Below are 11,427 nucleotides of genomic sequence, written 5' to 3'. Positions count from 1 at the left end.
TTTCCCTGCACACCTTCAACCTTATTTACACATTTCCTGTAGGTAGGTGACCAAAACTGCACACAGTAGTCCAAAATTGGCCTCACCAATGTCTTGTACAACTTCAACATAACGACCCAACTCCAGTACTCAATGCTTTATTTATGAAGGACCACGTGCCAAAAGCTTTCTTTACAACCTGACTTACCTGTGAACAACTTTCAATGAACCATTGACCCCTTTGTTCTATCACCCACCCCAGTACCCTACAGTTCACTGTGTAGGACCTACCCTGGACCTACCCAGACGTCACACCTGTCTGCATTAAATTCCATCTGCTACTTTTCAGTCCATCTTTCCAGCTGGTCCAGATCCCACTGCAAGCTCTGATAGTCTTCCTCACTGTCCACTACACCCCCAATTTTGCTGGCATCTGCAAATTTGTTGATCCAGTTAAACCCATTATCATCCAGATCATTGCTAAAGATGATAAACAAACAAAAACTGATCCAAAAAACATAGGAGCAGAATGAGGCCATTCAGCCCATTGAGTCAGCTCCACCATTCCATCATGGCTGATCCCGGATCCCACTCAACCCCATACACCTGTCTTTTATCCCTAACATCCTGCAAGAGATCTCTAAACATCGACCACATGTCCATAGCACATTTCCCTGCAAAAACATCATCCCAATTCACACCCGCAAGTTCTAGCCTTATAGCCTCATAATTTGTCCTTCCCCAATTAAAAATTTTCCTGTCCTCTCTGATTCTTTCCTTTTCCATGATAATGCTAAAGGCCAGGGAGCAGTGGTCACTGTCCCCCAGATGCTCAACCACTGAGAGATCTGTGACCTGACCCGGTTCATTACCTAGTACTAGATCTAGTATGGCATTCCCCCTGGTCGGCCTGTCCACATACTGTGACAGGAATCCGTCCTGGACACACTTAACAAACTCTGCCCCATCTAAACCCTTGGAACTAATCAGGTGCCAATCAATATTAGGGAAGTTAAAGTCACCCATGATAACAACCCTGTTATTTTTGCACCTTTCCAAAATCCGCCTCCCAATCTGCTCCTCTGTATCTCTGCTGCTACCAGGGGGCCTATAGAATACCCCCAGTAGAGTAACTACTCCCTTCCTGTTCCTGACTTCCACCCATATTGACTCAAAAGAGGATCCTGCTACATTACCCACCCTTTCTGTAGCTGTAATAGTATCCCTGACCAGTAATGCCACCCCTCCTCCCCTTTTCTCGCCCTCTCTATCCCTTTTAAAGCACTGAAATCCAGGAATGTTGAGAATCCATTCCTGCCTTGGTGCCAGCCAAGTCTGTAATGGCCACTACATCATAATTCCATGTATGTATCCAAGCTCTCAGTTCATCACCTTTGTTCCTGATGCTTCTTGCATTGAGGTATACACATTTCAGCCCTTCTACCTTACTGTCTTTACACCATTTATTCTGCTTCTCTTTCCTCAAAGCCTCTCTATATGTTAGATCTGGCTTTACTCCATGCACTTCTTTCACTGCTCTATCACTCTGGGTCCCATCCCCCTCACAAATTAGTTTAAACCCTCCCGAACCACACTAGCAAACCTACCTGCAAGGATATTGCTCCCCCTCGAGTTCAGGTGCAACCCATCCAATCTGTACAGGTCCCACCTTCCCCAGAAGAGATCCCAATGATCCAAAATTCCAAAACCCTGCTCCCTGCACCAACTCCTCAGCCACGCATTCAACTGCCATCTCCTCCAATTCTTACCATCACCGTCACGTAGCACTGGCAGCAATCCTGAGAACGCCATCCTTGAGGTCCTGTTCTTCAGCCTTCTGCCTAGTTCGCAAAACTCACACTTCAGGACCTCATCCCTCTTCCTGCCTATGTCATTGGTACCAACATGTATCACGACTTCTGGTTATTTTCCCTCTCGTACCAGGATGTCGTGCACCCGGTCAGAGACATCCCAGACCTTAACACCGGGGAGGCAACAAACCACGCGGGTGTCCTTCTCACGTCCACAAAATCTCCTGTCTGCTCCCCTGACTATAAAGTCTCCAATGACAACAGCTCTCCTCTTCTCTGTCCCACTCTTCTACACCACTGGGTCAGACTCAGTGCCAGAGGCCCTGCCACCCTGGCTCACACCTGGTTGTTCGTCCCCGCCAACAGTATCCAGGACGGTAAACTTATTATGCAGTGAAGAGCAGCGTGGCTCTTCCTCAAAGACCAGGAAACTTCATATGACAGTGTAGCCACATACCACAAAAGCTGACATTTTTGAAAAGCATTTTGCTTCTTCATTATTCTGAATTTTGATCATTTCTTCTTGCAAGCTCTCATCCTGTTCTTCCACCTTGCAAAGATGTGGGTTAATTACCCAGTCCAGAATTTCCAAGTTGTTCAAATCCTTCAATCAATTCTGAAAATCTTTCTTCAGTGACTGCAGGTGTAAGGAGTACTCTAGCAAATCACCATCTGTGAAAGAGAGTGCCATACTTTTTATGCAGAAAAACTGTGAGAACATTCTTCTCCCAATTCTTTTCTTCTATATTTTCAATTTTCCAGTAAAAATGGACACTGCACTTCTTGCCTGGATTAAATTGAAATTCTCACTCTGCAGTTTCATATTTAGTACGTTCATTTTGTCAAGTAATAGTAGTAGTAGTAGTCATACTTTATTGATCCCGGGGGAAATTGGTTTTCATTACAGTTGCACCATAAATAATAAATAGTAATAAAACCATAAATAGTTAAATAGTAATATGCAAATTATGCCAGTAAATTATGAAATAAATCCAGGACCAGCCTATTGGCTCAGGGTGTCTGACCCTCCAAGGGAGGAGTTGTAAAGTTTGATGGCCACAGGCAGGAATGACTTCCTATGACGCTCTGTGTTGCATCTCGGTGGAATGAGTCTCTGGCTGAATGTACTCCTGTGCCCAACCAGTACATTATGTAGTGGATGGGAGATATTGTCCAAGATGGCATGCAACTTGGACAGCATCCTCTTTTCAGACACCACCGTCAGAGAGTCCAGTTCCATCCCTACATCACTGGCCTTACAAATGAGTTTGTTGATTCTGTTGGTGTCTGCTACCCTCAGCCTGCTGCCCCAGCACACAACAACAAACATGATAGCACTGGCCACCACAGACTCGTAGAACATCCTCAGCATCATCCGGCAGATGTTAAAGGACCTCAGTCTCCTCAGGAAATAGAGACAGCTCTGACCCTTCTTGTAGACAGCCTCAATATTCTTTGACCAGTCCAGTTTATTGTCAATTCGTATCCCCAGGTATCTGTAACCCTCCACCATGTCCACACTGACCACCTGGATGGAAACTGGGGTCACCGGTGCCTTAACCCTCCTCAGGTCTACCACCAGCTCCTTAGTCTTTTTCACATAAGCTGCAGATAATTCTGCTCACACCATGTGACAAAGTTTCCTACCGTAGCCCTGTACTCAGCCTCATCTCCCTTGCTGATGCATCCAACTATGGCAGAGTCATTCGAAAACTTCTGAAGATGACAAGACTCTGTGCAGTAGTTGAAGTCCGAGGTGTAAATGGTGAAGAGAAAGGGAGACAAGACAGTCCCCTGTGGAGCCCCAGTGCTGCTGATCACTCTGTCGGACACACAGATGGATTTGATTGAGTAATGGAAATGGTGTCTTTCAGTCCACTTTGTCCTGGCTGTCCATGCAGTCCAACTACAGTAATCCCATTTGCCTATGTTAGTCTCCTGTCTTGACCAATCACTGTTCAAACATCACCTCCTCCAGCAGTTTCTTCCAGATATTCACTGCTGTAGGAGATGTGTGCAGGAGATGCAGGATCAGGACATGCCTTTCTTTACATCGTATTTCCTCGTTCAGCTATACACTCAAAGTGTTTGAGAGGCTGTTACACAGGACCAAGTCTATCTGTGTCCGCCAGTGTATGCCCTTGAATTGTACTGATCTCCACAGGCTCATTGCAGTGGCAGCACCGAGCTGCAGTATAACTCCACTCTGTGATGTGGCTTCATCTAACCACTTCATCTCAAAAACAGACTTTATTCACAATTAACAAAAATATACAACGGAAGTGAAAAATATCAAATCCTTTACATTCGTGGTAAGCATACTCAACAGTGTAAACTTTAAATAAAAAAGTGCATAAACAAACATAGCAAAACACACAAAATGCTGGAGGAATTCAGCAGTCCAAAGAGTATCTATGGAAAAGAGTACAGTCGACATTTCAGGCTGAGACCCCACCCCGTAAACTGACTTAGCCTATTATCACTGACATGGTCATACACACCCTTTGATTGTTCGAGGAGCTTTTCCTGCCCAACTTGGTCTCTCCATATGCGCTAGCAGTAGGACTCTTAATTGTGGTCTTTCCCCACAAAGTCTTGGCATTGGCTGCAGTGATCCCTCAGCACGTACACCAGTTAAAATTTCATTGAGAAAATGTTAGAAAAATTGAGAATGGAAGTGATGCATCTTGTTGAGAAAACACAGGCCTTCCTCTTCGGAGTAGCAGTGATGGTTATAACACTTACACTCCTGCAAATGGCATTCAGTTGTCCAAATTTTGTAAAATCCAGAATTTGAACTTTCAGACCTTAAGACTTGGGATTAGGTTTCTTTATTCTGTACCTTATTTAGTGGATTTTGCAAAAAGGTATTGTTTACTTGATATATTTTTTTTTAAAGTTATATTAGCCTATCTTGTTTCTAGGATGCCAGGTTTGCCATATTGGGAGAGATTGAGTAGCCTTCTGTTGAGTTCAAAAGAACGAGATGAGATCTCATTGGAACATAGAGAATCCCAGAACCAGTGCTCATGGTCTCAGAATAGGACTGAGGTCAATAGAAATTTCTTCACCCAGAGGATGGGAATTTTTTTTTTGACTTTTCTGAGGGATTGTGGGGCCACAGTCATTGAGTTCATTCAAAACAGATGAAAGAGATTTCTGGATATTAAAGGAACTGAGGGATGTGGGGAAAGTGTTGAAGAAGAAATGAACCAGAAGCCTGACAAATAGTACGCCTGGCTCCACTGGCAAGACCAAGCCAAGCTGGCTGAATCTGAGTCTAGATGCAGGAGCTGCCGCATTGCTCCCTCAGTCTTACCATCTCCTAAACTATCCACAAAACAATGGGACCATTCACCCACTGGTGATAGGGATGTGTCTGCACTAACAGGCCATCCTACCTGGACCAAAGATTTTAACGATGAACGAAGAAGGCCAAATGTGGTCTTGTCCATTGAAATGAAAGGTGAATGATCAGCCCCTGCTGTGAATCCCAGCTGAATTACACACATTGTTGGTAGTGACAAGACCATGCTTTGAACGTTTTACTAGGAGGAGTAAGATTAAGACTTCAAGGCAATACATCCAATCTAGATATTGGCACTTGTTAAATTATGTCAGTGAGTGAGTGAGAGGCTACAAGGATGTCTGCATCACCCATACCAGAATATTTGATTGACTGACCTGGTCTGCTGTATTATGTTCATTTGTATGACCTTAAAACAACAACAGAAACACTACCAGAAGAAAATCACTAGTGAAGATCTCATGAAGATATCTCTCCTCAAACAGTGGCTCAGCAAACAGAAACCATGGAGTGTCCACAGCACCTGTGGACATGATGCAGCTCCTGTCAGCCAGCTATCCCGGTTGATAGCACTGCCATCTCCGAATTAGGAGACCATGGGCCACTTTGGATTTGAGCAATACAACGATTGCATTTAGTGTGGTCCCCCAAGGATCACAGTATTATCAAAGGGAAGACCTGAGAGAATACCACATTATGAGGGGCTGCCATTCCAATGTGTTGCATTTCAGAGTTCTCAGAGTGTAAAAAGCAGAGAGATACACTAGTGTTCCATTCCAGCTCATATTGTCAAGAACAGATAATTAACTTTATGCTGATTGATGTCGTTCTTAATCTAATTAACAGTAGGTCTGCCTCCAAACATTATTAATGGATTGTAAATTACTTTAAGATGTCCCTGCTGTATGATGTTAAGTAAGCGATAAGGGGATGCGTTTAAAGGATACTTCTGTTAGCCTGTGTCTCTTTTTTTGGAAATTTATGTAATGATGTAGACTTAGAAGTTGGTTCTCTGGAATGAGTAGACTCAATGAATTAAGTTTGATTAGTTTTCAAATTGTTGCACAGTTCTCCAGCGCGTGAGGGCACTAATTTGTCTGGTTATTACGAACATAAATCTAGAGTTGAGGATTCGGGATTCTTGACTCAATCAGAAGTGTAGCCTTTTGGACCTGTGGTGGAAGGGTGCATACAGCTTGCTTAAATCCCCCTTCTGCTTTTTAGTGTTTTTCTCATGTGCAGGATTGACAATGGATGCATAAAAGGGGGCAGAGAAATTTTAGCGTAGATTTTTAACATTTCAAAATAAAGAGGCAATTAATTAGGTGATAGGTGAAATGACTGGTTGCAGCTTCCATTATCTTGTTGTTGGGAGGGATGGAATGAGTATGTTATTAGACTATTATAACTTTGAGGAGAAATTTGGATAGGTCTGTGGAAAAGGACACAGGATTGTGGGGGAAGTACAGAGCAGCAAGATAATGTTCATATTGCTCAGCAAAAAGTTAGGTTGGATCCAACTGTCCTGAGTATCTTATGCCTACGTGCATAAGATTTAGTCAAATACAGGCTGCTGAAATAGCATTAAGTTAGCCAATTATCTGCGATCAGTTCTGAAAGAATCATTCAGATGTGGTCGCCAGTTAGTAGTCCATCAGTACTCCTTGAAACAGATTTTTTTATCAAATGTGACAGGGATGGAGAATCCCCATTCATTTCCTCGTATCTACATGTTTTTCAGTAGCTGAATTGGACTTAGCAGAATTGTCTTTTCAGATATTGGGGAAAACAAATGCAAGGACAGGAGTAACTGACAGATTGGAGAACCAACTTGATTTCCCTGAACTAATGACCACGAGTTTTTTTTCCAGTACTTGTTGTTTCATTCTTGAACTGAGGAGGAGCAGGTGCAAGTTCAAATTCTGAACACACCTGAACGAGTTAATGAGGGATTGCAACTTCTAAACAGACTAGGTCTTAAAAGACAGTTCATTGAGTTCATAAACATGCTCCTCCTGCTACCTTTTTGATATTGTTGGTATTGAATTTTTTCTAAGCATGAAGTGCTTGCACAACCTCAGGATCCTCACCACCTGAGCCACGACATCTTTTTGCAGCTACCATCAGGCAGGAGGTACCTGAAGTCCTGCTCCTACTGTTTAAGGAACACATACTTCCCATTCCCCCTGGGGTGGAATTTACAAATCCCTAATCACTGCAGTTTACCAATACTATGATCACTTCCCACTAATTTTTTTTGTTCTAATTGTGTCTTCCTGTTTTAAAAAATTGTGTGTAATTTATGGTTTATTTGTGTTTATCTCATGAATGCCAGAGCCTGTGATGCTGCTGTAAGGTTTTCACTGCACCTGTGCATACATGTTCTTTTGAATTTAACAATAAACCCGACTTCTCATCTTGCCTTTTGACTTTGCATGAAGTTGTTTTGGTAGCTACAGCAAGAGAGTTCTTGGAACTTGCGCCAGGAATAGAGTTGGCCAAAGAAACTGAATGTTTAGATTTTAGACCATAACAAACTATAGTCATAGTCATAGTCATAATCATACATTATTAATCCCGGGGGAAATTGGTTTTCATTACAGTTGCTCCATAAATAATAAATAGTAATAGAACCATAAATAGTTAAGTAGTATTATGTAAATTACGCCAGTAAATTATGAAATAAGTCCAGGACCAGCCTATTGGCTTAGGGTGTCTGACCCTCCAAGGGAGGAGTTGTAAAGTTTGATGGCCACAGGCAGGAATGACTTCCTATGACGCTCTGTGCTGCATCTCGGAGGAATGAGTCTCTAGCTGAATGTACTCCTGTGCCCACCCAGTACATTATGTAGTGGATGGGAGACATTGTCCAAGATGGCATGCAACTTAGACAGCATCCTCTTTTCAGACACCACCGTCAGAGAGTCCAGTTCCATCCCCTCAACATCACTGGCCTTACGAATGAGTTTGTTGATTCTGTTGGTGTCTGCTACCCTCAGCCTGCTGCCCCAGCACGCAACAGCAAACATGATAGCACTGGCCACCACAGACTCATAGAACACTATAGGCACTGTAAGATTTAAAATATGATTGATTTGAAGACTTGGTTAATATTTATATTTCTGAAGATTTATATAATTTACCTAAAGAAACAGAAATCACTTTGTATGCATTTAATTGTTGCCACGTTACAGATTTGACACTGGGAATCAGTGATTTGGGGGTTTCTTAAGGAAGAATAATGTATGGTACTTTTTGAAAATAAAATAATTATCTAATGTGTAAGGAGCTAGGGCTCTGAGTGCCTGTTTATATTAACAGATGTAAATTTCAGGCCTTTCCACAAAAAGTAAAATCAAACCAGCCCTCAGATTCCACTCATTAAAGTATCAATGCCAGAAAGATAATCTATAAGTAATTATCACCTATCACAGCATTTAAAAATGTATTTACAGCTGACTGCACCACCTCTGGCACTTTGGGCTGTGTTTAATAAAGCAGTGCATCGGTCTTCTCGTATGGGCTTCAGTGTTAGTCAAAGCATTGGTGCAGCTCAGGATAACCGCAGATTTCTGGATTTTGTTGTATGGTATTTAATCTGCGTTCATAGTGAACGTTGCTTGCCTTTCGTTCGTCTCAATTTTATCTAATCCTTTGCACTGCCTTGGAATTTCTCAGAAAACTTAATTTGGCTATTGAAGGTTTGTTAACACAGAACATTACAGCACAGTACGGGCCTTGGAGGCTACTATGTAGTGCCAACACTTTAACCTCCTCTAAACTCAATCTAGCTCTTCCCTCCCACATAGCCCTCCAAAGGTATGCCTATCTAAGAGTTTCTTAAATGCCCTCTTAAATAATTTAGAGGGTTAAAAAATTGTCAATTTGGATTCCATCAAGAAAGTGTGTAAATATCCTGTCCAGATTATATCAACTACTGGTGCTAGAGCGAGCTATCTCAAAGCTACAGCCCATCCAACCATGCTCCCTAATGGTGATGGTGTTCACTCCACCATTAATCTCAACACAATATATTGGTTCCTTAGGGTTGTCATAACTGGGATGTGGGAGGAGTAGTGGAGATGAGTTCCCATTATCAACTACGTGCTCTCAAAGGTGTGTGTCTCAAGTAGCCTCTGACAACCAAGTCTAGCTCCTGAGCTTCATGTGTGGCCTGGCTATTAAGCCCAGCAGAACAGTTTCTACTGACAGGAGAAGGGACAAAGGCAGGTTTCAACTGGAGAAAAAGAATTTCAAAATTGTATATAGAACATAGAATAGTACAGCACAGCACAGGCCCTTCGGCCCATAATGTTGTGCCAACCCTCAAACCCTGCCTCCCATATAACCCCCACCTTAAATTCCTCCATGTACCTGTCCAGTAGTCTCTTAAATTTCACTAGTGTATCTGCCTCCACCACTGACTCAGGCAGTGCATTCCACGCACCAACCACTCTCTGAGTAAAAAACCTTCCTCTAATATCCCCCTTGAACTTCCCACCCCTTACCTTAAAGCCATGTCCTCTTGTATTGAGCAGTGGTGCCCTGGGGAAGAGGCGCCGGCTATCCACGCTATCTATTCCTCTTATTATCTTGTACACCCCTATCATGTCTCCTCTCATCCTCCTTCTCTCCAAAGAGTAAAGCCCTAGCTCCCTTAATCTCTGGTCATAATGCATACTCTCTAAACCAGGCAGCATCCTGGGAAATCTCCTCTGTACCCTTTCCAATGCTTCCACATCCTTCCCATAGTGAGGTGACCAGAACTGGACACAGTACTCCAAGTGTGGCCTAACCAGAGTTTTATAGAGCTGCTACTACAGTTTATTCTTGTATTTCTTATACAAGATATAGGAGCAGAATTAGTCCATTTGTCCCATCGAGTCTGCTCTGCCATTTCATCATGGCTGATCTAATTTTCCACTCAGCCCCAATCTTTTGCCTTCTCCCGGTATCTCTTCATGTCCTGACCAATCAAGAATCTATCAAACTCTGCATCTTATACTTCATAAGCACCTCATTTGTTCCTACTTACCTATACCTGCTATGCACCTCCTTTTTCTCTTAACCAGGGCCTCAATATCTCTTGAAACGCAAAGTTTCCTAAGCCTGCTATCCTTACCTTTTATTCTGACAGGAACATACAAGTTTAGGACTCTCAAAATTTCACTTTTGAAGGCCTCCCACTTACCATGTACACTTTACCAGAAATCAGCCTGTCCCAATCCACACTTGCCAGATCCTTTCTGATAATCATCAAAATTGGCCTTTCTGCAATTTAGAATCTCAACCTGTGGACCAGACCTATCTTTTTCCACATTTATTTTGAAACTAATAGCATTGTAATCACTAGACGCAAAATGTTCCCCTACACAAACTTTTGTCACCTGCACTGTCTCATTCTCTAACAGCAGATCAAGTATAGAAATCCCATACTCTCTCTTTGGGACTTCTATGTACTGACGAAGGAAACATTTCTGAACACATTTGACAAATTCTATCCCATCTAGTCCTTTTACAATATGGGATTCCCAGTCAATATGTGGATAGTTAAAATCATTGACTATAACAACCTTATGTTTCTTGCAAAAGTCTGTGATCTCTTTTCAAATTTGTTCCTTTAAATCCCTCAGTCCGTTGGGTGGTCTGTAATATAGCCCCGTAAATGTGGTCATGCCTTTCTTATTTCTCAGCTCCACACATAACGCCTCATTGGACAAGTTTTCCAGTCTGTCCTGACTAAGAACTGCTGTGACGTCTTCCCTGACCAGTAATGCCAGCCCTCCTCTTTTAATCCCTATAGTGAGGGAGTCTAGGACCAGAGGACACAGCCTCAGAATAGAGGGACGTCCATTTTGAACAGAGGTAAGGGGGAATTTCTTTAGCCAGAAGATGGTGAATCTGTCAAATTCATTGTCACAGATGGCTGTGGAAGCCAATTCATTGTGTATATTTAAATTAGAGGTCAATAGGTTGTTTGTTAGTCGGGGTGTCAAAGCTTACGGGGAGAAGGCAGGAAAATGGTGTTGAAAGGGATAGTAAATCAGCCATGATGGAAAAGTTGAAAATGGTCCAACTAACGTCTTGAGCTGCGTATGTTTCAATGCAAGTATTGTCAGCAAGGCTGATGAGGTCAGGGCATGGATCGGAACCTGGAATTATGATGTTGTAGCCATTAGTGAGACTTGGCTGCAGGAGGGGCAGGAGTGGCAGATCAATATTCCAGGGTTCCATTGTTTCAGACGTGACAGAGTCGGAGGGATGAAAGGGGGAGTTTGTCATCGTCGTGGCGATCCCTCGAGGTCGAGGATGATGGTCTTCGTTCTGTTG

The sequence above is a fragment of the Mobula birostris genome, chromosome 3 (assembly GCF_030028105.1).
Source record: "Mobula birostris isolate sMobBir1 chromosome 3, sMobBir1.hap1, whole genome shotgun sequence".
In the NCBI taxonomy this organism is placed as follows: Eukaryota; Metazoa; Chordata; class Chondrichthyes; order Myliobatiformes; family Myliobatidae; genus Mobula; species Mobula birostris.
This window is presented reverse-complemented; position numbering follows the sequence as displayed.